General features: G+C 35.2%; 1 long non-coding RNA gene across 1 annotated transcript; it reads left to right on the top strand.

Moving 5' to 3' along the window:
• Positions 1-3,322: 3,322 nt before the first annotated feature.
• LOC131521164 (uncharacterized) lies at positions 3,323-6,884 on the top strand. Its single transcript, XR_009266214.1, has 3 exons — positions 3,323-3,508; positions 4,290-4,406; positions 6,381-6,884. It is a non-coding gene; the product is annotated as an uncharacterized LOC131521164 (long non-coding RNA).
• The last annotated feature ends 5,224 nt before the right edge of the window (positions 6,885-12,108 follow it).

Raw genomic sequence — 12,108 nt, 5'->3', positions numbered from 1 at the left:
CATGTCTGAAAGGCTACGTTTTACTCTTAAGTAAGATAAGTTGCAATACTAATACTATATATAATTTATACACTACTGTTCAATGGGGTCAATAAGATTTTTTTTTAAAGAATTTAATACTTTTAATTAGCAACGATGCATTAAATTGAAAACGTGACAGTAAAGACATTTGTATTACAAAGGAGTTATATTTTAATATTCATTTAAACTTTTTATTAATCTAAAAATCACATTAAAACAGCACGACTGTTTCGAACATTGATTTTAATCAGCTTTTTAGAAATAATATTTCCCAATATTTTTTTTTACTATATTTTTTATCATATAAATGCATCCTTGGTGATCATAAGAGATTTTCAAAAAGCATTAAAAAAATCTTAGTAGGTATCTGTCTTAAAATAATAGTGCTGTTAATCATGTGATTAATCATCATCAACCTGATTACAGCATTCTTTTTATTCTCTTTTTTATGTTCTGTATTGCAAAGTAGGCTACCACAGTACCTGTGTACATGTCTTCCTCTGCCAGTTTCACTTCACAATCCCACATTCCCCAGACTATGAGTGAAGGTGGAACTCTCTGTCGTTCCCTGGGAGGGCGATGCAATGGGGTGACAGTGTTTGGAAGGAGGAGAATGTGTGTGTGTGTGTGTTTGTGTGTGCCCCGCCCTTTCTTTAGCCCCATAGAGATGCATCGTCAGGGTCAGGGGATATAGAGAGATGAACACAGGGAGGCCGCACTCCACAACTTGAAAGGAATTCTAATGAAGCCAGGCAGTCGTGTAGCCTATTCCCCCGACAACAGGCCTCAAACAAATAGCTGCATTTGATGTCCCTCGTTTTATAGTTTGGAAAATTGCATGTTTGTTTGTGAGTGTGTGTGTGTGTGTGTGTGTTTATTTAGTGTTTCATTGTTTGTGTGTTCATTTGGAGTTTCTATGAAACTGGAGCAACACACAAGATGATAATGAGCTTTTAAAACATACATTGAGATAATTTCTTATATGAACTGAGCTGCAGAACATGTTTTTTTCTTCTTTTTAATCACATTTGTCGAAACATGATAGGTAACAAAAGAGGACTGCATGTAATTAAGAATGACTGGTTTATCTTTGATATGCCAATGAAACACACTTTTCAATAATTAGCACAAGTCTCCAGATTCTGTGAAAAGACACAACTCTGCACACTAAAATATGACAACTTAGAATTAGTATACAAGGCGGCTCTGATGCCTGTATGCTTCAGTGTCAATGAATTATCAGAGCAACCTTAAACTTCTTGTCGCCATGAATTTATTTTACATATTTGTATAGCCTAATAATATTTACAATTTTATATTTTCCTTAATTTTGTATTTAGAGCATTCGTCTCATGAATGCAGCATTAAACAGTCTGCAATTCTAGGCAATTTCATATGCAAATTCGTTATTGCATTGTATAGACAATGACTTTTACTTTTTTTATACACCTACAAAGTCATCCTGCATAAACAGAAATAGTTTGCTCCTAAATTCGAACAGTTGCTCTGTTTGAAACAACATCTTGTGAAGACTGTCAAGGGAGTCCTGATGTAGTGCATCTACAGGAAACTTTCTTTTAATACATTATATAACTTAAAATGGCATCAAAAGAATGCAATAAAAGACTCAATGGTCACTTTTTACCCTATTCCATTAATATTAATACCAATATTCAACACCCCCATTTTTTTTTTCTTTGACAACCTAGGGGTGCGTGTAGAACAGCTCGTATGAAGCGAGATGTCTTTCATGTTGCAGTCCAGCAGCTTTGGCTTCGCTGGAGCGTGTAGCCTCTCTGCGCTCATACAGCCTGAGCTTGTCACTCCACCACAGCTTGTGTAAACAGTAAATAATAAACAAGCACTTTAATACATTATTGAGAAAATCACTTTAGGCAAGCGAGACGGTAGGAGAGCTGATCTGGAGCAGAAGGAGGCAGAATGACACTGCTGCTTAATTCACAATCTGTAATCAGTCGTACATATTTAAATAAAATGAGCGCAATACAATAGACTCCAGCAATTTGTAAAACATGTCGTTTTATTACGTGTATGTGCGTAAAATGAAAGGGTACTATTTTATTAATTATGCCATATAGGCTAATTGGTTGGTTTTACAAATAGCCTATGTCATTTGTAAAACCAACCAACTTTCTAGTTTATAATTCAGTAGAAATCCAATTGATTCCGGTGAGCAACTAACTATGTGGAAATCCGGATCTGATCTACGGGGAGTTTGGAAGAACTTCATTCCCCTAATTAAAGCTTATTAATTCCCTAAAGAAAGTTAAAAGTGTCGTAGACGCTATACATTTATTTTGCCCAGTATATACACTTTTCAACAGCGTTTTAAACAACGTTTTTGTAATCAACAAAATCGTTTAGGTAACGTTAGCCTGCTACAAGTTCGTGAAATGTGTTCGATACACTCGCGTTCGCCGATGTTACCATAGCAACAACTAACTCGCTGTTTATCACCTCATTTTACAAATCACAAATATATCTTAAAAACGTTTTAATGGTTTCAAATATATTTATGATATTTGACGATTAGCTAGGCACGCTAAAAGACAATTTAGGCTACGTCCCGCCAAGACGCGTCCCGATTTAGCGTAGAAAACTGTTGACAAATGTAGCCTAGTTGATCTTCCCTAAAGTTAATTCGCACTATGTGGATTCTTGTCTTTGTATACCTACATAACTAGAATCAAATTTACTTTTTTAAAAATATACTTCTGGGACTTGTGTGCAGACTACATCATGTAGTTATTGAGAGGAATAATTGTATTGTTTTCATATTCTCTTCTCTCCCAGTTGTTAAGTAGCCACTGCTTCATCCCAGCAAACCCCCGGGGCTCCAGTGTAACTCAATTCACCCTGCTTATTATATTTATAACTAGTATAATATCAGGGACACTCTTTGAGCTTCTTTCGTTCTCCTGTGCTCATTCGTTGGAACTTTTATTGTGTTCTGTATGTGAAGATGCAAGACTAAGGAATTTTCCTAAAAGAAAAATTATGTAATTAAACGAAAACTCGTCTTATAGTCTACAAGTCTTTTTGGTGCACGTTATGTCACGCGCTGTCATATTATTCATGATGACTTTGCAAATGCTCAATATTATGCTAAATCAAACAATATCGTAATGCATCCCAAAAGACTCTTTTGTTTAATTTTATTTCCAAAAAGAAGAGCGCTTCTGACGTAGGACTGATTTTTTAAAAAGATGACTGCAATAATAAAAACAGCCTGTAGATGGCAGTCAGAACCTTGGCAAGCAGCACAGCTGAAATCCCATTGACTGTTAGTAAATCGGAGAAGAACGTTTATGCGTTCAATTTACATGCACTCCATTCAACTCTAATATATTCAGATTGGCATCTCTCGGTGTGGAGTACTTTAAAAAAAAACATAATTCAAGATTCATTCACACGCTACAGGGATGTACAACAAGTTTGAAGTCAAGCAAAAGGGATGAGGATAATGGTAATTGTTATAATTAGCTTTGGTCAGGACCTACATTTAGTTCTCTTGAGTTATGTTATGCAGTTTTATACTTAACCTAAATAACCTAAAAAAATATGGCAGCCAAGCGAGTGTTGTAAAACACTTTGTTTCAACGCATGTAATTGCTCTTTTTTGTATCATGTATCTCAGACTTTGATGTAATATACTGTTATTTGTCAGCTAAACGTTTAAAGTAGTTTAAAAATTCAGCTTATTCCTAAACGCATAAATTAATGTCAAGTACAGAGTGCTGCTGTTACAATTGCTGTTCCACTGGTTAGAACACCAATTGAAAACATGGATATTTTAAATTTTATGCATGAATTTATTGTGATAATGAAATTTACTTGTACAAAGTACTTATTGTAAACATTTTATTTAAAAAGATAATCATATAAGAAAACTAGATCATTTTTATAATTCTATATGTATATATATATATATATATATATTTTTTTTTTTTTGTGGGTTCAGTAGAAGTGTCGTAAAGTGTTACGACCATCCCTGTTTAGTCAGCTGTGATATTTCTAGTTTATTTTATATATGAAAATGAAAAGCATGTGTGGATGTTATTAATCAAATTAAACAAGAGAACCGTCTAATGCAGACAATACCTGGTTTGTCATATAACATCAATTAACATGATCACAAATGAAATGTATAAGCTTAAGTATAAGTTTACCTACTTACCTTAAAAAAAAAAAATGTTTTTTATTTTTTTGTTCTTTTAATTCTTTACATCATTTTTTTTTTTTTATAGACTTCAACCTCAACTGTCAACTTTATGACACTGGCTCATGTATGATAGTGATTTCGTCCAACTAACTTGTTAAACTGATGGCGTTACCGCACTCCCCGGCATCTACTACTTTATTTGGTAAGTAATGTCTGTTTTCCCCCACTAAATCGAATATAATATTTAATATGGCTAAATCAACCTGCTTATATTGGGTTATGCTAACGAAAGTAATTTTTTTTAAAGGTCAGGTCAGGTAGAAGTAGCTCTTTATAGTTAAAATTACACTATTCATTGTAGTTCCAGTTAAACAAGCATGTTTCAGAACCCAAGTGATTCAGTTCAAGGTGAGAACAGGGGCCCTCCGTCTGCAGCACATGTGAGGGACGAGTCGCCCAGTTTAGTCCCAACTGAGACAATAGAGGGACGGAAGGGGACAATGCGCTGAAAAGGGAACGGCTGGGGTGCAGGGGCACAGACGGCAGGAGAGAGAGAGAGCGAGGAGGGGGGTTGACAGAGGGGTCAGTGATCGGGGTTAGTATGTGTGTTTATGCGTGTGTGTGTCTGCGTGTGTGTGTATTTGCGAGGGGACTCGGTCACGCCCTTCTCTTCACACTCTACTGCCTCATTATTGACGGGCTGAACTGATACCCCAACAATGAGCCCCGGCTCCCACAGATGTCACGGAGACCAAGCGACCCCCTGACATATTTACCCACGCACCCTAACACTGGCTTTCTCTCTCTTTCCCTCTCTCTCCCACTCACACACAACCATACGCACTGTGTGGACACCAACTGCTGGTATTTTGCACATATGCGCACCCACACAGGACAGAGCAGGGCACTGGGTGACAAGGATCCCGGCGCAGGGGTGATATCATGACTGAAATCAATAAAAGAGAAGTCATGCAAGTATAACAAAATCATTACTCTTTGGGAGCCTATGTCTGTGTGCGCGCGCATGCTTGAACGACAGCTGTTATCTTTAAATTTATCTGCTCTTCCTTCCTAATGAAGCCCCTGACATCAGAAGCCTCTCGTTTCAGGCTTGAAAGATAAATTGACAGAGGTGTTGTTTTGACTGACTTATAAATGAGATAAATGTGTAGTCTATATTTCAATATCTGAGAGTGCTGCAGTCATGTTGGATTGAAACTGATGACGTTCTCTGTTAAGAAAAATGTTCCTAAAAGGATACTCAACTTGAAATGACATGCGCTATGTAAAAAAAAAAAAAAAAAAAAAAAAAAAATATATATATATATATATATATATATATACTATTTTAATACTTTGGTGAAGCTTTTCAGTAGCCATTATGCTAATGTGCTGATTTGGTAAAAAACCTTTCTTCTTGTTTTTGATGATTAAAACCGTTGTGCTGTTCAATATATGTGACCCTGGACCACAAAACCAGTCTTAAGTCGCTGGGGTATATTTGTAGCAATAGCCAAAAATACATTGTATGGGTCAAAATTATCCATTTTTATTTTATGCCAAAAATCATTAGGATATTAAGTAAAGATCATGTTCCATGAAGATATTTTGTAAATTAAATTTTTGATCAGTAATATGCATTGCTAAGAACTTCATTTGGACAACTTTAAAGGTGATTTTCTCAGTATTTAGATTTTTTTGCACCCTCAGATTCCAGTTTTTCAAATAGTTGTATCTCGGCCAAATATTGTCCTATCATAACAAACCATACATCAGCGGAAAGCTTATTTATTCAGCTTTGAGAAATTGACACTTATGACTGGTTTTGTGGTCCAGGGTCACATTTTTTTAAACAGTAATTTTGAGCAGTAATTTAAAATAGAAATCATCTGTACAATTTGATATATTTGATATGCCTTTACTATAGAACAATGTAATGCGTCCTTTCAAAAACAAAAAAATGTAACAAAAACCAAATGACTGACTTTTGAACTGTTGTATAATACAATAAATAAATAAATACTTCAGGTTTTAAATTTAAAATGATATGATAATTAAAAACTATAAAATGTAAGGTAAATAATAATAATAATAAATACCTGGTTAAAAATAATACCAGTTCACAAGAACTATACATTTTGGTTTAATACAGTCCTAAAAACTTCTTCTTTTTCAGGAGTGGGACCACAAATCTGTCGTACTGCTCTTCAGAGAGCCGATTCTGCATAATGAACCTATGACATCAGACTTTTCCTGGAGATCAGCAGGTTCAGGAATTGCTCCCTGTCCGCCGCAGAGTGTTCTTGCCCAGGATGCCCATGCACAACAACCCTGATATTTTTTTAAAAGATAGCCCCTTCTGGACTGTGGAGTTGAGGTGGGATTTCGATGTATTCTATGTCTTAAAAAAAGGAAACCAGTCACTTCAAGCTCGATGAATCCTTGAATAATTCTGCTAGGTGCTTTTTCTAAAAGGCTATGTTATTCCCAATCTCAGCTCAATACCTTTGGACGATAACCTGTATCCACCAGAGACTCTGGCCAACTTTATGCATGGTGTGCATCATTAAATTTAATAGATGAATTAGAGTGACTGCAACCGTGTGGTTAGTTAATTATTTCATTATTGAAATCTGGTTTCATGTTGCATGTGCAAACTACAAAAGTCTGATTAAAAACATCATTTTAATCCTTTCAAAAATGTTTATAATTGTAGAATAAAAAAATTATCAACAGACAGTCTAAATCTGAGGTAATGATCAAAAGCATTCCTGTTATCGCTCTCCTTTTCCTCAGGCCTGTAGTTGCAAGCCTTCCTCTGTTTTTTCATGGTCTGTTTAAAGATTTAGTGAGGCCCGCAAACTACTACCTTTAATGACCAATTAACAGTAGTAAAGCTGTGTGTGCGGCAAGCTCCACATCTCGCAGAGGGTTTGTTTAAGTCAACAACAACGCGGCGCTGCTGACGGTGTGGCTGCTGCCTCTCGTTACTGGCGCTTCGCCTTTAAACACCTCTCTCCTGTGCTTATTAAAATCTGTGCAAACACATGCAACCAGTGCTGAAACAGCCTTGAGAGAGTGAGAGAGGTGGACTGTTTCAAATGTGCAAAGGAGGGAGTGTGTGTGTGTGTGAAGTTGGTAAAATTGTGTTAAAGTTGGTTTAAATGAGTGAAGGCGGGTTATTAGCATGGTTCAATAATGTAGCTGCAGGGCAGGACATGGCTAGTCAAGGCCATAGTGTTTCCTGGGCTCCTCATTTAGTTTTAGTGCTTTTGCAGGTGCTGCCCAGATCCCTGAAATGCTCCAGAACTGGTTATCTATGAACAGATAATGAGCCACAACTTATACAGACCTTCAAAATACGTCCAGAAACAAGCACAGCATGCTAAATATATATATGTAACACACACATACAGTACTGCTTTATCTTTTCTAGTGAGCCAAAGACTGTCATCGGTGCCCTCTCAAAAATATGTGTAATAGGTATGTGATGCCCTTGCACACACAACCAGAGACCGCACACCGAACAGACAAAAATAAAACCCAATCCGTGAAAAGAACAGCACTCAGATCAAAGAATAGCTAGAGTGTGAACATTGTACTTCCCATGGCATTCACGCAGTATACCATCCACAGGTTTACATGCACTGCTATTATAAGCTCGGTAAACCAAACACACGCTGCAGCTGAGCAAAGCAATGAAAAGTATGTAAACCCCACATCTCTACACCGCATTTGAATGTAATTAACTGCAAAAAGAAGCGCTAGACAACTAACAGGGCAGTTCACAGCACAGTTTTGAATGAACAGAGAGAGACTATAGAGAACACCAGCCAAGAAAACCCAAAGCGCTAATCAGGATTTACCTTTTGTTTTTAGTGAAGCAGAAGAAAGACAAATAAGATGAAGTGTTTTCGCTTTTCACCAGATTGTAGCTGGGGTATTTAGCATAATACTGAAGCGTTATCACACAAGGAGAGAAAGGTATTATGTACAGATTTGTTAGCGCATATTTGATCGTTATTAAACATGTAAGCATCAGACAGGTTTAGCGCAGATGAGAATTAAAGGGAGGAGGAGAACGACCGAAAAGGAGAGAGACTTGATAGATATTGCTGCTTTGTTTGTAATCTAGCAGTGAGGAGGTGTTCACATTGAGCCGCTGCACTGACAGTGCTGAACACACATTTAATGTGCTTCATTGTGTGCAATAGGTTTGAAAAAGGTACATTTTTAGATTGTGTTTGATCTCATATCTGTCTCTATAAGTAGGATTCTTAAATCATGTAAATATGCAGAAAAACAACCAAATACTTTCTTGCTTATTGTAGTTTACTGATTATTCTGAAGTTCTAATAACTAACATCTTTCAGGGATATGAGTAATACATCGGGAAGGTTAATACTACTACTAATAATAATAAATATAAATAAATAAATAAAAATTGAAATTGAAATAGACCTATACTGAAATTTTTGCAGGTATTTTTGTGTATGATTATGGATCAGTCATATTCACTCTCTTCCCAGCATGCTCGGGGTCATGAATTGTTTGATGGTTTAGTATGTTTATGTGCATTGTTCTTGACTTTATTGTCAAACCTGTCTTGTGATACCAGTTTGTGGCTCTTTGATTGATGAGTATCATTCTAATTCTTGAGTTTGTTTTTTGTCTCATTAGTTTTCATGTGTAAATCTGAATCTAAAGCAACAATCACGTTTCTGTTACACCCAAGTTTCTCATAAAAAAAGAACTGCAACACATTTGAACAGTTTAAGCCTTGTAAGTAAAGGCTGGGTCAAAATGTTTCAGAATTACTTAATATAAATAGGTCATTGTTAAAAATGTTTATTTTTAAACAACATTTATATCACATATCACATATCTTAAGTTGCTGGGGTACATTTGTAGCAATAGCCAAAAATACATTGTATGGGTCAACATTATTGACTTTTCTTTTATGCCAAAAATCATTAGGATATTAAGTAAAGACCATGTTCCATGAAGATATTTTGTAAATTTCCTACTGTAAATATATCAAAACTTAATTTTTGATTAGTAATATGCATTGCTAAGAACTTCATTTGGACAACTTTAATGGCGATTTTCTCAATATTTTGATTGTTTTGCACCCTCAGATTCCAGATTTTCTGGCCAAATATAGTCCTATCCTAACAAATACATCCATACATCAATGGAAAGCTTATTTATTCAGTTTTCAGATGATGTATGAATCTCAATTTCAAAAAATTGACCCTTATGACTGGTTTTGTGGTCCAAGGTCACATATCACTCCAATCGTTTACAAAAGCAGCATTTTGAAGCATGCAGGTGTAATTTGTATTACCTACACTTTGAGTTATTTCCTTTTCCAATTCAGCAGTGCCCACAAAGGCTTGATGTTATATAAGAGTGGTTTATATCTGCTAATAGTGCTCACTGACTTCCTGTCCACAGAACATATCATACCATACCAGAGACCTGTAAGCTCAACGTGCTGTTTTCTGTTGTGAATTGTGGATTACAGTCATGTCTCTATAGGCTTACTCACAAAAGTCCATTTATGCTCATGTTTCACAGCTTAAATCCAGTGTCTGTGCATCAGTTACGTCAAAAAGCAATGTAAGCTTATTTTCTGCTGAAGTGTACATGGATGCTCAGGCTAGGGTGGATTTGAATATGTAAGATGAGGATAGATGGACCCAGACTGCAGCTACAGCTTTTGGAACTGATTCCCATGAAAGTACTTATTTAGTTTGCACTGTGAATAATCAATCTACCTGAATGATTCAATTTTGAGAATAACATTAAAGGAATAGTTCACCCAAAAATGAAAATGTTTAAAACAATCATCCAAGATGTAAACAAATTTGTTTCTTCATTGGAACAGATTTGGAGAAATTTAGCATTACATCCCTTGCTCACCATTAGATCCTCTCCAGTGAATGGGTGCCACTGCCATCAGAATGAGAGTTCAAACAGCTGATACAAACATCACAATAATCCATAAGTAAACAACAGTCCATCAGGTAATGCCTTGTGAAGTGAAAAGCTGCACTGTTTGTAATAAACAAATCCATCATGTGTTTAATTTCAAACCATTGCTTCCGGCAAAGTCCTCTATTCATACTGTAATATTACTTTTTTCAGTTAAAAAATGTGTCTAATCTGAATCAGAGGAGAAATCTATTTATAAGTGGAAACAGTCCAAAATAGTTCTAAAGAAATATATTTTGATGCAAGAGGACAACAGGGATGTATTTTGTCACTTGGAATAGACTTTTATTTAGGCCAGAATCAAGTTTAAAATTAAAATACTTTAATGATGAATTTATTTCTTAGAAACAAGCCACTTTTCAATTCACAAGAAGTTAACTAAAAGACAGAATTACTTGTGGATAATTGTGATGCTTTTATAAGTTTTTTTTAACTTTCATTTTGACGGGACCCATTCACTGCAAAAGATCCACTGGTGAGCAAGTGATGTAATACTAAATTTCTCCTAATCTAGTGAAAAAACAAACTCATCTACATCTTGGATGGCCTGAGGATGAGTAAATCTTCAGCAAATTTTGATTTTAAGTGAACTATTTCTTTATTAATGATATATATATATATTGTGTATATATATATATATATATATAAAGACTAACAATGAGTAAAGATAAAAGGAGAAAGCATACAGAGTGAGTTCATCTCTCTGTTCTGTTAGTTTTAGAAGATGGAAAGTGTACAGACTGTCTGGACGTTATATGTTAGGCTGTGTTTGTGTGCGGCTGTGCAGTTCAGGTTCAGTATTCAGCTCAGGGCGCACCAGTCATGCTAATTGCTCCCAAGGTCAGAGCCTGCGCTGGGCTTTGCTGAATGTGTATACCTGTGTGTGTGTGTGTGTGTGTGTGTGTCTCTCTCAGATCTAGCCTGCTTGAATGGCATGTTTTGATCAAGCTTAATTTGATCAGTCGAAAGTGTCGGGTGCGAACAGGGCCTTCTATGGCCTGCTGATTCTACTGTGCACGGTGTAGGTGTGTGTGTGTGTAGGTAAGAAATTTAAAACCAAGTTCTCACTTCAAACTTCTGTCCGCATTTCACAGGTACATTGTGGATGCTAGCTGTTTTTGTGTGCCTATGAGGTGTGAACACGCGAGTTATGTCTCTCTGCATATTTCATTATGGGAGGATGTGTTAAAGCTCAAGAACATACATCATAAACAGTCAAAAGTTTGGACACACCTCATTCTTTTTTTATTACTACTTTCCATATTTTGTATTAAGAGTAAAACCATTAAAAGTGTGAAGTTGAAATTATTCACACAAATTGAATTATGTAGTGTATAATAACAACACATTCATTCATTGATTCATTCATGCATTTACTATTCGTTTTTCATTTAAAAATGTGTTTATTTATTCAAAGAACACTGTATTCAATGTACACTGTACACTTCAAAAGTTTGGTGTCAGTGAAGGTTTTTTTTAAATTAATACTTTATTAAGCATTAGATTGGAAGACTTTTACATTGTTAAAAATTCAAATAAATTTCAAATAAATGTTGTTCTTTTTAAATATCCTATTTTATTAAATAATCCTTAAAAAAGCAAATGTATCATGGTTTCCACAAAAATATTAAGCAGGACAATAATTTTTAGCTGTGATAGTAATACGAAATGTTACTTGAGCACCTATATATATATATATATATATATATATATATATATGTAGGATTCACATAAATATATGTATATATATATTAATTTAAAAAATAATGATTAAATTGTATTAAGATTATAATTGTATTAAATATGTGAAGTTATTTTATAATAATAATTTTAATCATATTTCACAATTTTACAGTTTTACTGTATTTTTATCAAATAAATGTGGTCTTGGTGAGCACAAGAGACTT

This window comes from Onychostoma macrolepis, chromosome 16 (genome assembly GCF_012432095.1).
Source record: "Onychostoma macrolepis isolate SWU-2019 chromosome 16, ASM1243209v1, whole genome shotgun sequence".
Taxonomy (NCBI): domain Eukaryota; kingdom Metazoa; phylum Chordata; class Actinopteri; order Cypriniformes; family Cyprinidae; genus Onychostoma; species Onychostoma macrolepis.
The sequence above is the reverse complement of the archived record's forward strand: the minus strand, read 5'-3'. Positions and strand labels throughout refer to the sequence as shown.